At 40.3% G+C, this 14545-nt stretch overlaps 1 long non-coding RNA gene across 1 annotated transcript in view; it reads right to left on the bottom strand.

Moving 5' to 3' along the window:
- Positions 1-4933: 4933 nt before the first annotated feature.
- LOC110744136 overlaps positions 4934-14545 on the bottom strand; it is a 28217-nt gene continuing 18605 nt past the window's right edge. Inside the window, exon 3 of the long non-coding RNA XR_002524340.2 lies at positions 4934-9575. This is a non-coding gene — a long non-coding RNA (uncharacterized LOC110744136). The remainder of the gene's footprint in view (positions 9576-14545) is intronic.

Genomic DNA, 14545 nt, shown 5'->3' with positions numbered 1-14545 from the left:
GCATGTAAATTTGCTCTGCCTTGGCTCTCTAGAAGATGAAGGTGTCTGCTGGACCATGCATACACCTGCATCAGTTTTATCCTATTGATTTCAATGGAGAGTATAAGACTGTGAGAATTTTAGTCTTTAAGAATTTCTGTGAGTTGCTATTGGCATCATTGAGCATTTCATTGTTCATATCCACATTTCAGTGAAGCTCATTTCCTCCAAATACAGTATCTGCTAGTAGCCAAAAGGCCGTGCAGTGGGCTCTGAAGCCAGCCAGCCTGGGATTGATCCCAGCTTACTAGGATTGTCCTACTTACTAGGACATTCCTCAACCTCTCTGTGCCTAGTTGTAAAATGGGGATAATAACAGTATCCACCTCCCCAAGTTGTTATGAGGATTAAATAATAATTGGTAATACATATCACGTGCTTAAAACAGTAGCTGCTGGCACACAACAGACATTCAGTAAATGTTAACTGTTAAAAAAGAGTGGAGATAGAAAGTTTATCACAAGGTTAGATATTCAAGCCCCAGATTTTAGCTGGGTAAGTGATGATGAGGCTTGGAAAATCCCTTAAGGGAAAAGTTTGGAATATTGCTACTAGAAGCTCTGTGATGGGAGGTCCTCCTGTTCTCTCTTCTCTCCCACTGAACAGTTCAGGGATCTTCCAAACCGCAGCAGTTGGAGAGTACAGCTGAGCCCCCTCTCCTTATCTGAGGCAGGAGTTCAAAATCTTAGTCCCCAGGGCAGACATGAAGGGTGATATTCATATGAAGACCCTACCGCAGGCTTTGGCAATAGTCTGATGATTTATGAATTAGGCACAATTCCTGGATGGGAGCCTAACCTCCACCTCATGATGGCCATTGCAGAACACAAAGGGGTAAGATTCACAGCAGTAAAGGAATTAACCTCTAGATAGTCCTCAGGCTATTCCTCAATATTCTAATTCTTCTCCTTCTAAGTACATGGAGGATCGCACTTTCCCTTCTTGCTCCTTGTTAGGCAAGTTTATATGTCTTATTTTGGCCAATAAAATGTGAACAGTAGTGATATGTGTCTCCTTCAACCTTCAAGAGCCAGTGAGGGATTTGCCTGCTTCCTTCCGCTGACCATAGTGGCTGGAGACGTTCCATATAAGGTTTCATCAGATTTTATCCCTGAGTGTGAATAACCTGAGAAGATCCCCAGATTACCCACAATAGACACACAGTATAAACAAGATAAAACTTCACGGTTTTCAGCAACCGAGACCTTGGGGACTGTTTGTTCCCACACAAAGTCTATCCCATCCTGACTGATATAACCTTAATTTTACTCTAATTTATACAAAAAATATCGATAAGACATTTGCAAACTTCTTTCCTTTATTATTGGTGACAGATTATTTATAACATACCTCATAACAAATCTCAAAACAAAGAAGTTAAAAATCACTAATTTATAGAAACAAAGTTTATTTTATATAAAATTCATTTTACAGTTTTTCTATACATTTTATTTATTTAGCAAGTTAATTTATCTTCATTTTCTTTATTCTTTATTAGATAAAGTGATCCATGTAACCTTTAAATTTCTTTTCTGTTAAAGACTCATGCCTAAAGGAAATCAAACAAAAATCCTCCAAAAGTCTAACAATGTAGACCTCTGTGGAGGAAATTCAATGGCAGAGGAGTGGCTACATCAGCAATTCCTGCTACCTTTCCCTGGAAATTCCCCCCTTTCCCCTGGAGTTACCCTTTATTTATCTCCTAATACCACTACTCCAGTCTCCATGAATTCAGTGCCTCCCCAACTGGATTCTAATTGCGCCTATACTTTTTTCTCTTTCTCAGCAGAACTGAAACAAATTGGCATTTTTCAAAAATAATTTTTCTTGAAGGAAGATAGAAAAGGTGAAAATAAACAGAATGTAAATATATTAATAGAAAATACAAACAAAATAATTCATGCAGTTAAAAACAAAACTGCTCAGAGGGCCACCATGATAACTTGCCTTTGGCTCCAGTTTGGCTGGCAGTGTCTGCAGGCACCTTGCTTGAACTTCTTCCCTTCTTGTTTCTGACCTCCATATGGTGAGAAACATCTTGTCACTTACCACATGGCCACAATCTAACTAAACATCTTGCTCCAAACAAGGACCAATGCCAGAACCACTTTCCTTGAATCAAATGTGTTCAGCCCTCTAACATTCTCCCTCTCGGTCTCAATTATTCTGATTTAAGGACACCACATTTATGATTCATTCTCAGGAGAAGAGGGAGACGCATCCTTAATCCCCACTGCTGGAGTTTGCCTTCCCAAACTCAGGTTAATAGCTTTGTCCATTTCTATAACTTACCTTGTCACCAGCACAGTGCATTCAAACACACATACATGTGCACACCACATATGCTCATAATACTAAGGAAAGTGATCTTACCTAATCAATATAATTTCTAACATTGAATCAACATATATATATATATGTGTGTGTGTGTGTGTGTGTGTGTGTGTGTGTGTATGGGCTATATTTAAATAGCATATCAGTTAAGAATATGAGCTTTGTGCAAATAAACACAGCTTTAAGTTTTGGCTCCAGAATGTTGAAGCTGGAGATCCAAAAGCCAATTATTTAATTTGCTAACATCTGCTTCCTCAAGTGTAGAATAAGAATAATAGTAGTACCTAGCTCATAAGATTGATGTGAGATAATTCACATAATGTGAGAGAATCAATGTAAAGCAGTTAGCATAGTGCCTGGAACATACGAAGTACCCCATAACTTTTAGCTAGTAGTGGCAGTGGTGGTGACGGCAGTGGTGGTGCTAGTGCTGGTGGTTGTGGTCATGATGGTAATCGTAGCAATATTATCTGAAATTGTCTTATTTCACATTACCCTTACATTTCTATTGTAACTCCCATAGTTCTTCAGCTTTTTTCCTACTGAATGCCCTACAGAGTAATTTTTAAGTTCTTTAGAAATTCAAAACACTTTAGTAATTATCACCTATTCTGAAATATTACCCACGTTATCAGCAAGACATCGCCCATTCCCCAGTGCTTCAGAGCTATTCAAATTTGCTGATCTGACAGTGATGCCATTCTGACACCTTCAATAAAAGGCTTCCCTTATTTCCTGCCAAACCACAACATCTACTTGCTTGAAACTCATCCAGATCAGATTCAGTCCTGTTTTTGGAAACACGTATATGCCCCCAGAGAATTCAAACACTTAGCAAGGTACTGAGCAATTAAACTTTGATGGCCTATTTTAGAAACAGAAAAGGGAAAGGAGAGGAGTCATAGAGAGGGAAAAAGAGAAAAGGGAAGTGAATTTAAGTGGCTCAGCTGCGTTTAGGGGAAAGAGGAATGTGTCTACTCATTACGTACTTCCCTTTGGAAGGAAGTCAAATGCTTTCGTTGAAAAGCACACAGAAAGCTTTCATGATTTAGTACACAGACAAACTCATAGATTAAGGCAAAGAAGGCCCCAATGTAAACAGATGCAATCAGATATTATGTATCTCAGCCGTCATAAATCTAGCCTGATCTGGTTGCAAGAAGCAGGCAGTGTGACAACTTTTGGGGTCTTCCTGGCCTAAAAGCTCTAATTAGAAGAGCATGTCTGCTATTTGGTCCTCTTCCACTATTCTTTTGGGGAATTATTCTACTCTTCTTATTCTAATAGAGAAGTCTTTGAACAAGGAGTTGGATTCAGCTTTCTCTTTGATGATTGGCTTATCCCCTAAGTACTTCTACCTCTGGCACAGAAACAAGGCTCTAAAAAATAGCCCTCGGTCTTCTCTACTGTATCTGAAGAAACTATGGCAGGTCAAACATCCAAACCAAGCAGTTTTTTGAGGAAACATGTATCTATTGGTCATTTGCCAAGTGCAGACACCCATGCTAGTCACTGTGGAAATACAATGCCTATAAAGTTCAGTCTCTGCCTGCCAAATGCTCACAGTCCAGTCACTTAAGGGAAGAAAAATTCTCCACCCCACGCTACCAGGGTGGCCTCAGGATTTTACACTAGGCCCAGCCCATTCTAGCCCACACTGATTTGTATCTCCTTCTTAGGAACCAGAAAGGAATTTTCCAATTTCATTAGACATTAAGATAAAGGGAACAAGCCTAGTCATATCTTGCAGATAAACCAACCACTTCAATAAAATACTTTAAAAGAGGTGACTCCAGTAGCAAGACACAGAATTCCAAGTTCAATAGCTCAAAACAGCAAAAACCATTTGCTGAGAGGAAATAATTGCCAATGACAGTGATCTGTTCTTTCATCAAAGTATCTTGTGCTTAGAAGAGAGAAGAGTTTACCCAAACGCCATCTGGGATCCAAGAAGGGCACAGAGAAGAAAGGTGCACTAAACCATAGAAGTCCCATTACCATGCTCCAGAAAGATCCCCCAAATCCCCCTATGGGTTAAATAAGAGAAGAATGGACAGAAAATTTTGATTCCTTTACCTCAGAAGGCCCTTCAGATTAGAGAACATGAAAGAGTCACTTCTGAAAATTTGCCCAGTAATTCACCCTGATGGTAACCCATAACTCCCTAAGAAATATTTATATGTAATATACCTGTAAATTCTGAAACCATTTGAAACTGATTTCTATTATATCACTTTGGGCATCCTTCTGATGTACTAAGATAATCCCTAAAATTCTGATAAAACCCCAAACCTCCAGGAAAATCCACAGAAGGGGCCTGGAGGTGTATTCTGAACCAGTTGGATGTCTGTTGATCAATCTTAACATTAGCTTAACTAATTAGAAAACTAATCAATAGTGACCAAACAAGCACATCATGATCTTTGGGTTTGCACTGGCATTCTTCAGTATCACTAATAAAAGCTAACATTGTATTAGTCTGTTCTCACACTGCTGTAAAGAGACTATCTGAGACTGGGTAATTCATAAAAGAAAGAGGTTTAATTGACTCATAGTTCTGCATGGCTTGGGGAGGCCTCAGGAAACTTACAATCATGGCAGCAGGCAAAAGGGAAGCAAAGACCTTCTTCACATGGCAGCAGGAGAGAGAAGCCAATGAAGGAGGAACTTGGCAAACACTTATAAAACCATCAGATCTCATGAGAACTCACTCACTATCATGAGAATAGCATGGGGGAAACTATTCTCCCATGGTCTAATCACCTCCCACCAGGTTCCTCCCTCAACACCTGGGATTAAGATTTGGGTGGGGACATAAAGCCAAACCATATCAAACATTAATTGAATACTTACCATGTGTCAGAAGTAAATCGTGGCAAAGTGAAATTAAGTAACTTACAATCAGTCACACAGCTAGTAAGGTTGAACGGGGTTTAAACCTGGCTGGAAAGCGGACCAAACAGGAAGACCTGGCTACAGAGTTTTCACATTAACTACATGCTCTAGTCTACACCATCCACAAACCAAATGACCTGCATCAGATGCCACCTTATGTTTCTATCAGGCATTTTCTTTTACTTTAAGAGAGTTCACTACCATCTAGTTAAGCATTAAAATCTTATTTATCACACCTGCAGTCAGGATATTTTTCCCTTTTAAATTTTTGTGAAGATACGGCAATAACACTTAAGAAACTGACTTGCTTTTTCCGTTGTCTTAAAGCCATGGCTGTCAACTATGTCTGCACATCAGAACCATTTGGGAGTGTTTTTAAAGATGAATGATGTCCAGAAAATTAACTCTGAGATTCTGATTAAATGACTCATGGGTGGATCCTAAGAATCGGTATCTTTAAAAATATTTTCCAGGGAGTCTTAATGCATAGTTAGGATTAGGAACTGCTTCACATTACAGGATAGAAAACCCATGCTCCTCTGAAAAGGGAGGAATCTGGATTCCTTTGCAAGGCTGGAATAACAAAACACCACAGCCGGGTTGCTTAAACAACAGAAATTTGTTGTCTCACAGTTCTGGAAGTTGGAAGTCCAAGATTACAGTCTTGCTTCCTCTTCTCTTGGTCACTCTTCTATGCATGCACCTCCCTCCTCCTATAAAAATACCAGTTTTATTGAGTTAGAGCCCCACCTGAGCAGCCTCTTTGTAATTTAATCACCCCCCTTTTAAGATCCTTTCTCCAAATGCAATCACATTCAGAAATGCAGGGAATTGAGACTTGAATACATTAATTTGGGAGGAGGGGGGAAATTCAGTCCATAACAAAAAGAATCATAAACTCTTTTTCCTTCCAGTATGATCTCTTCACCTCTTCTCCTTCCAGTTGATTCCACACCCTGCTGCCAGATGAATCTGCTCAGATTATATCATTCCTCTACTCTGAATTATCCATAATCCCCATTGCATGAAAAATAATGTTCTAAATCCTTAGCCTGATCAATCAGGCTCTTAACTCTGTGGCCCAAGTTCACCATTCAGCCTCACATTCATCTTCTGCCCTAGGTGACCTACCCCTCCTGCTGAACTGGTCCTCCTCAGGAAACTCGTTTCTTCTTATTCTGGGATGCAAAGCAATCCAGTTCTGGCTAGCCCTACTCCTCAACTCATCATCGGGTGGCAGGGGGAGGATTGACTACTCATTTTCTTTCTTTCTTTTTTGACTTTATTCAGGTATGATTGGCAGATAAAAATTGTATGTATTTAAGGTAAACAACTGGTTGTTTTGATATATGCATACATGGTAAAATAATCACCATTATGAGCTAACTGGAATACTCATCACCACATATTGATTGATTGTGGTAAGAAATGCTTAAGATCTATCCTCTTAGCAAATTTCAGTAGAATACATTATTGTTAACTATAGTCACATTGCTGTATCTTAGAGCTCCAGAACTCATTCATAATCTTGTGTAACTGAAACTTTTACTCTTTGATCAACATCTCCCATTTCCCTGTCCCTTTACCACATTTCTTTCTTTTACCAAGACCCTCTCCCTTGAAGAAATTTTGAATTTCCCCAAAACGTGACTGTAACAGTCACTTTTTCCTTTGGCTCAGGAATTCCTCCAGACTTTGACTCCTTTAGGTCTCCTTGAACACCTGCACTCATTGTCTCTCCTTTGCACGGAGCTCCCTCTTCCAATACAATAGCTATATGGATTTCGAGGTCCAACCTCAGACTGCTAATTCCAACTTTCAGCCATTCTCCCTTGGCTTGAAGCACAGCCATCTCAGGCCTGTCCTGAACACCCATCGGAGAAGGCTCTGTGTGGGCAAGGATCTTAATCTGTTGTGTTCACTTAGGTGTCTCAAGAGCCTAGAACAGTGCCTAACACATTGTGGGCACACGGTAAATATTTCTTGAGTGAATGAATGCATGAATGGGCACATCCATCAAGACCTGACTGAGGATGAGGAATCATTCCCACTTTGTAAATTCACCTGTGTTGGGGGAAGGCCCTTATTTCCACTTAAAGCTGTCTATCACGTAATGGGTTATTTAACACAGTCATAATAACTAGAACCCTGATTAATACTACATAGCATTCGTATTACCCTTTGTACTTTTCAATGCATTGTCCCATTTATTATCTCAGTCCATCCTCATAATGATCTCATTTCCCTGTTACAGATAAAAATGAGGCAGAAAGGTAACAGGACTTGATAAAAGTCACAGAGCTGGTCGAGCACAGAGATGGGATCAGAACTGGGGCCCCGTCTCCAGTCCTGGGCTCTCCTGGTGCTGCTACTGCTGGGCTGGCACCATGCCCTGTTAGACACCATGGGGCACACATCACCATCAACACTCACAAATCTGCTTACTGCATCTGAAGGGATTGTGCAGGATGTTGATGAGTTTCATTCAGGAAAGAAATATAAAGCTTAGGTAGCAGGTGCTTTCATTCACTCTGCACATTTGGGGTATTCACAGGTTCCTACCAAATCAGGATAAGAGAAAAAAGCTATTATTATTTAAAATTGTAACTTCCCCTTAAGGAGAAAAAAGAAACAAATGAGGAGTGACTAGTCAACACCCCTTGATGTACAAAGGTGGACCTGATGGTGAGTTGAGAAGAAGGCTAGCAAGAGCCCAGCTGTTGTGTCAGGAATCTGAAAGCAGCTTAGCTGGGTATTTCTGGCTCAGGGAGTCTCACGAGGTTGCAGTCATGTGAAGGCCCAACTGGGGCTGAAGAATCTACTTCCAAGTTCACTCACATAGTTTCTGCCATGCCTCTGTTTCTCACTGGCCAGAAGCCTGAGTTCCCAGCCACATAGTCCTGTCCATGAGGCTGTTCACTACATGACAACCAACCTCCCCCAGACTTAGAGATTGAAGACAGGGCATGAGGCAGGGACAGATGAGGGTGAGGTGCCAAGAAGAAAATGTAAGGTGACCCTTATGAGACCTCCTCCAGCTCAAGTCCTGAAAGAGTGCTCAGAACAAAGCTGCAGTCTTTTTTATGCCTCCTTTTGGAAAGGATATACCATCTCCTCTACCATATGCTAATATGAGGTGAGTGCACAACGGTGTGAATTCCAGGAATGGGAGATTATTGGTGGTCATCCTGGATGCTGGCTACCACAGAAGTTTTTCAGCTTTCAGGCCACACACATGCAAGTTCTCGTGTAGATTATGTTTCTTTCTAAAATCCCAACTGGATTCCATCAGACATATGTGGGTTACCAGGAATACAGCTAAAGGAGCTCGTCTTTGCAACAGCATTATTAGTAAAATCCTTTTAACAAATGTCTGTGAGGCTAGCACTTCCTTAATTAATTGATGTAGGAAGCAAATGATGTCGCAGTATACCGAGGAATTAAGGGTTTGGAGTCAGTCATCCGCATTAGAATCCTTCTTCTGCTGATTACTAGCCGTGGGACCTTGGGCAAGTCACTCTCCTTCTCTGAACTTCACCTTTGTATCTAGAAAAATACTAGCTCCTAAGGAACTCATAAGGAATATGGCACAATTCATTCATCCCTTTAACAGGCACTTCCAAGTACCTGGCTCATCATCAGTGCTGAATTAAATGCTTGTTAAATCCACATCTAAATCTAATCTGATTGTCAAGGGTCTTCCTTAAATATTACAGGAGGATATTAGGAATTATAACTGAAAAGCTTTTACATACTTTGTAAAATGTTTTTCCTTATTCTATTATCTCCTTTTAGTCAAATTGCTTTATTATACTAGGAATGTTTCTTCATCTATAAGCTGTAAATAATTAACTATAAGTAAAATTAAATATGCGGCTCAATGAGGAAAAAACAAAGTGACGGGAGAGTGTGGAGGAAGGAGCAATTAAAACAGTGAATATTGCAGGACATTTTATTTTCTGCTGTTTCTTCTTCATTCTGTAAAGTTATGGTACTATGATTTGATCTATCTCCCAAGATTGTTGAGAATCAGAATGAATGTTTAAAGAGCAAATATTCCACTGTATCTGCCAGAGTGCCTGATACCGTAATAGGAAAAAAAAACCAGAACAATTGTTTGTTGATTTATGAAGCAAGACTTTTTAATGTTGTTCTCTTTTCACCAAAACCAAAAGGGTCTAAAGATTCCTTCAAGCTCTGGCGTGTGGTCCTGCAGTGGTGACTAAACTATATCATCAAGAAACACCTTGCAGGCATGCACTTCCCAGCTCCACCTCCTCCAGTTCCAGTGTTTTCATGCTGGATTCCTGCAGTGGAAGAAAGCCACTAGGAAGAAACAGCTAAAGCAACAGAAACATGGGGAATGAAAACACCATATTCTAAAGTCTGATATCAGATAGTCAAAGACAGAACAGCCATTATTGTCTACAATTAGAATACAGGCTCTGATAGGATTAAGAAATCCATTCAGTGTGCTCTGTGTGGACCAGCAGGAGTCAGGGATGACAGAGAATGCTGGAAATGTGTGACTTACAGACTGAGGCTGGAAGGTGGGATAAAGGAGGAGGATGAAGAAAGGAGGTCAATAACATGGCAGAACCCCCAGGACTGATGACAAAGGCAGTGTGGGAGACCAGAATACGCCACCCCAAAATATGAAGGATTGTTGAGCTGAGAGCAATTAAGAAGAAGCAGATACAGAAAACCTTTCTGCTTTCCATTTGTGTAAAAGCAGGACAAAGATTTACAATCCCAAAAGGTATCCTGTGCACCCCTCCTCTACCAGGGAGAACAAAGGTTAACCATTGAAGACTACTTTGTACACATCATCTGGAGATGATACCAGAGGAATCTATATTAACAATCTTTACTAGCTAACTTTAACCTGCCTTCCCTCAAGATGCTGTCCCTAGAGATTCAAAGTCCTTTTCCTTTGTCTTGTCACTTGTCTAAAAATTTACTCTTCTTTGTTGAAGATGTTAAATTAACTGGAATTCAAAGCCACTTCTTTGAGAATTACTCATTCTCTGGGTGTCTCCCATGTATATATGAAATATACATGTTAATAAACTTCTGTTTATTTTTCTCTTGTTAATCTGCCTTTTGTCACAGGAGTCTGTTCCAACTAAAAACCTACAGGGGTTATTTTTCACCTATAGCAGACAGTGAGAAATTCTCAAAGGAATGCACAAGAGCCATTTTAAAATCAGTGATGTCTGATATTCAACTTTAATTCAACGTCTTCAATAAAGATGGGTAAATTCTAGAGAAATGACAAGACAAGGAAAAAGGACTTTAAGTTGTTCCCTACCCTGGGCTGGGTTTCTTTTCCATTATCCACAAACCCTTAAAAAAAAAAAAAGCCTACTATTCATAACAGATTTGTGTTGATTGTGCTTTCAGAAATTAAGGACAAAGGTGGGAAGGGGTAGCGTCCAGGCAAGAGGTCGGTGAGTGCAGGATCCAGGAGCACAGACTATAGCAGGTAACCACAGACAGGAAGGCAACCCCAGAGACTGACAAGGAAATGGAAACCTGCCTCAGCAAACCTGCTATCCCAGGGAAGGTACTGGGACACCCCACATGGTACTTGGGATGGGGTTTATTTATAAATCACTTAAACCATTCTATCACAAGACCAGAGGATTTGAGAACATTTGACAACATATATTTGTATGTATGCATACATATATATGTACATGCATGCATGTATAATGCATATAGTTAAGAATATATGTGTGTATATGTAGACACTTAAAATAACTTGATAACTGCATGTGGTTAGGTGACATAATGTATATAAAATGCTTAGCTCAGTTCCTGGCATACAGTGTTCTTCATTAAGTATTACTTAAGCAGGAGGGTTAAAAAAAAAAAAAAAAAAAAAAGGAGCCTAACATCTAGTCCCAGATTTCCTTTCAGGAACAGGCAGTGCTTTTATTTAGAACAATGCAAAAAGGTGAAAGATGCAATCCTGAGAGCAGGAACTCTTGTTTGAAATGGTTTTCCTCTGTTAAACATCCTAGAACGCACAGGATGGCCTCCACAACTCCCTCTCCAGGACATATGCCAATGTCTTGAAACATTTTTGGTTGTTGAGACTGGGGGTGGGAGGACTGGTGTCTAGCAGGTTGAGGCCAAGGATGCTGCTAAACATCCTAGAATGCACAGGACAGCCTCCACAACAAAGCATGGTCAGGCCAATATGTCAATAGTGGTGAGGTGAGCCAAAGAGACAAAGCAACAAGTGTGATCGATAAAGTGTTCTGCATTACACAATAAACAGGAATTCATAAAGAGAGAAGAAAAGAGAGGTAAGAAGCAAGATGGAAGAAATACGTCACCACTATTGACACATTGGCCTGACCATGCTTTGTTGTGGAGGCCATCCTGTGCGTTCTAGGATGTTTAACAGAATCCCTGGCCTCAACCTGCTAGACACCAGTCCTCCCACACCCAGTTTCAACAACCAGAAAATGTCTCAAGACATTTGCATATGTCGTAGGGAGAGAGTGAGAGGAAAAGAAAAGGATGGCTAAATAAATAACATGACAAAAACGCTAGAGGAATTTTAAGAGCTAATAATGTCTAATACGCAATCTGAGATTGTTTTCATAGATCTCAACAAAACCCTTCCCTTGTCTCCCCAAACCTTCAGCAAAAGCTGCCACATGCAAAGACCACGAATGAATAGATTGTGCAGGTGGTGTGTGTGTGTGTGTGTGAGAGAGAGAGAGAGAGAGAGACAGACAGAAAGAGAGAGAGAGAGAAAGAGCGCGAAAGTAAGGAAGTCTCACATCTCGGTCAGAGAAAAAAGACAAGCATCAAACCCCCCCAAAAAAAGAATAGGAATCCTGCAGAGACAGAAAGCCAGAGACAAAAGTGCCTGAAATAATAAAAGCACCTAGGAATTAGAGGACTCTGAAGGATGGGAAAGATTTTTCCAGAGCACTTGGAATGTGGCTTTGAACCACACTTTATGTAGATCATAAGGGACAAGGAGACTTAGCTTCCATAGAGATTCTACCTCTCATAATTATAAATTTTAATGTAAGTTCATTTTATACAGTCATTCTCAACTATTTTAGCTTTTGTATAAGGCCCAAGCTCAAAGAACGCTCCTGTATTTTTAAAAAGAAGTACTTTACCTGAGAGATCCCACTTGCACACAGTCATATGAATGAGTCCAGGAAAGGCCACCCAGATAGGCAGAACTGGCTTCAAAGTGGGGCCAGAGCCCACCATAAGTCCCTCTAGAAATGTCACACATTATAATAGGATCAAGTATGATGAAAATACAGATGTGAAGTGGTTTAAACTGAGATGTTCCACTTAATAGGCAAAGAGATAAAGTAGTATTTCCTCTGTCACAATACTATAAATTCAAATATGGTCTGTGGAAGGAAAAGGTGAAAAGTATTGCTGTGGGTCAAAAAATACATATATTGAAAAAGAAAAGTAAAAAAGCAGCATTCAGAAAGCTCAATTGGAAAATAACAGAACCTCTCCCAGGAATGACAAACACTAACTTGCGAGCAACAAGAAGGCTTAGCACCAAAGATCAGTTGGCTAACAACTAAGGGAGCACAATGAAACCTTGAAGTGCTCTGCCCTGAGAGTTGTTACCAATGTGTAATGGAATTTAGCAATAAAAAATAAAGAAAACAATAAGAGCTTTCTATTTTCTGCTACTATGGAATTCCTGACAGTCATCTAACCCTTTGGTGTCCAGATCTCAGAAGCCACTTAATAAAACAATGGTTGTCCAAGACCAGAAAAACTATGCAATAATAGTTTCCCTGCAAACCATGAGTCAAAAGAAATAGATATAGCCTGACACTCAGCCTGTCCTCTAAAAGGTTTTAAAAAACCAAAGTGAGGGCTAACCTCCTCCATACAGGCCATGTCAGCTATCTGGACAAGATCACAGAAGCATACACTGCTTGTCGAGTGAACTGAGCTCCAATCAACAGAGAAGCCTTCTTTGAGCTCCTGACAATTTAATTTAGCTTAACAATTACATCTGCAATTTGATCATACAACCTTTCCCTCTTAAAGGCCAATAAAAGTGATGCTTCCCCTAAGACATGGAAATCTAACACGATTAAGGGGGGGGAAGAAGAGAGTCTAACTTATTTGGTTCAACCAAACCCTCCCCTCAATGTTCACACCAGTTTTCCATTCCAATCTCCATCAATCTTCTTTGTTGTGACTGCCTATTGATTAGATTGGCAATACACAGAGAACAGTGTGTGAGTTCTCTCTGAATTGATCCTCAAGGCAGTGGAGAGAGTGTCTCCAAAGAGTCCTCCTTCTGTGGGGTGAAGGCGGAATTCAGAGCAGTTATTTGTTTTTCCGCTATTGAGTAACCATTTTACTATCTGTATGTATCCCATAACATCATGTCATTGTAAACCTTGAATATACACAATAAAATTCATTGTTTTTTAAAAAAAATACAAATTCAACTCTCACAGTGTGGAGGCCAGAGATCCCAAATCAAGGTGTCAGCAGGCTGTACTCCCTCTGAAGGCACTAGGGGAGAACCCTTCCTTGCCTCCTCCACTGCTGCTGACTGCAGGCACTTCTTGGTTTGGGCTGCATAACTCCAATCTCTGCCAACATGTTCACATGGCTTTCTTCTCTATGTATCTAATCTCCTTCTGGCTTTCTCTTACATAAGGGCACCTGTTATTGAATTTAACTCCCATTGGGATTATTCAGGATGATCTCACCTCAAGATTCTTAATTACATATGCAAAGACCATTTTTACAAATAAGGTCATATTCACAGGTTTCAAGGGTTAGGACATCTGGAAGTCACTCTACAATTCACTACGCTGGTGTTACCTGAAGTTCTTTCATTATATTTTTGCTTCCCCAGGCCATGATTAAATAGTGGGGGAAAAAAAAAAAAAAAAAAACAGGCCAGGCGCAGTGGCTGACACCTGTAATCCCAGCACTTTGGGAGGCTGAGGTGGGCAGATCATCTGAGGTCGGGAGTTCGAGACAAGCCAACCAACATGGAGAAACCCCGTCTCTACTAAAAATACAAAATTAGCTAGGCGTGGTGCCACATGCCTGTAATTCCAGCTACTCAGGAAGGCTGAGGCAGGAGAATCACTTGAACCCAGGAGGCGGAGGTTGTGGTGAGTTGAGATTGCACCTCTGCACTCCAGCCTGGGCAATAAGATTGAAACTCGGTCTCAAAATAAATAAATAAATAAGTAAATAAATACCATCAGCAGACTCTTTCCCCCTCTTTTCTATTCTTCCC

This window comes from Papio anubis, chromosome 11, assembly GCF_008728515.1.
Source record: "Papio anubis isolate 15944 chromosome 11, Panubis1.0, whole genome shotgun sequence".
NCBI lineage: Eukaryota > Metazoa > Chordata > Mammalia > Primates > Cercopithecidae > Papio > Papio anubis.
The sequence above is the reverse complement of the archived record's forward strand: the minus strand, read 5'-3'. Positions and strand labels throughout refer to the sequence as shown.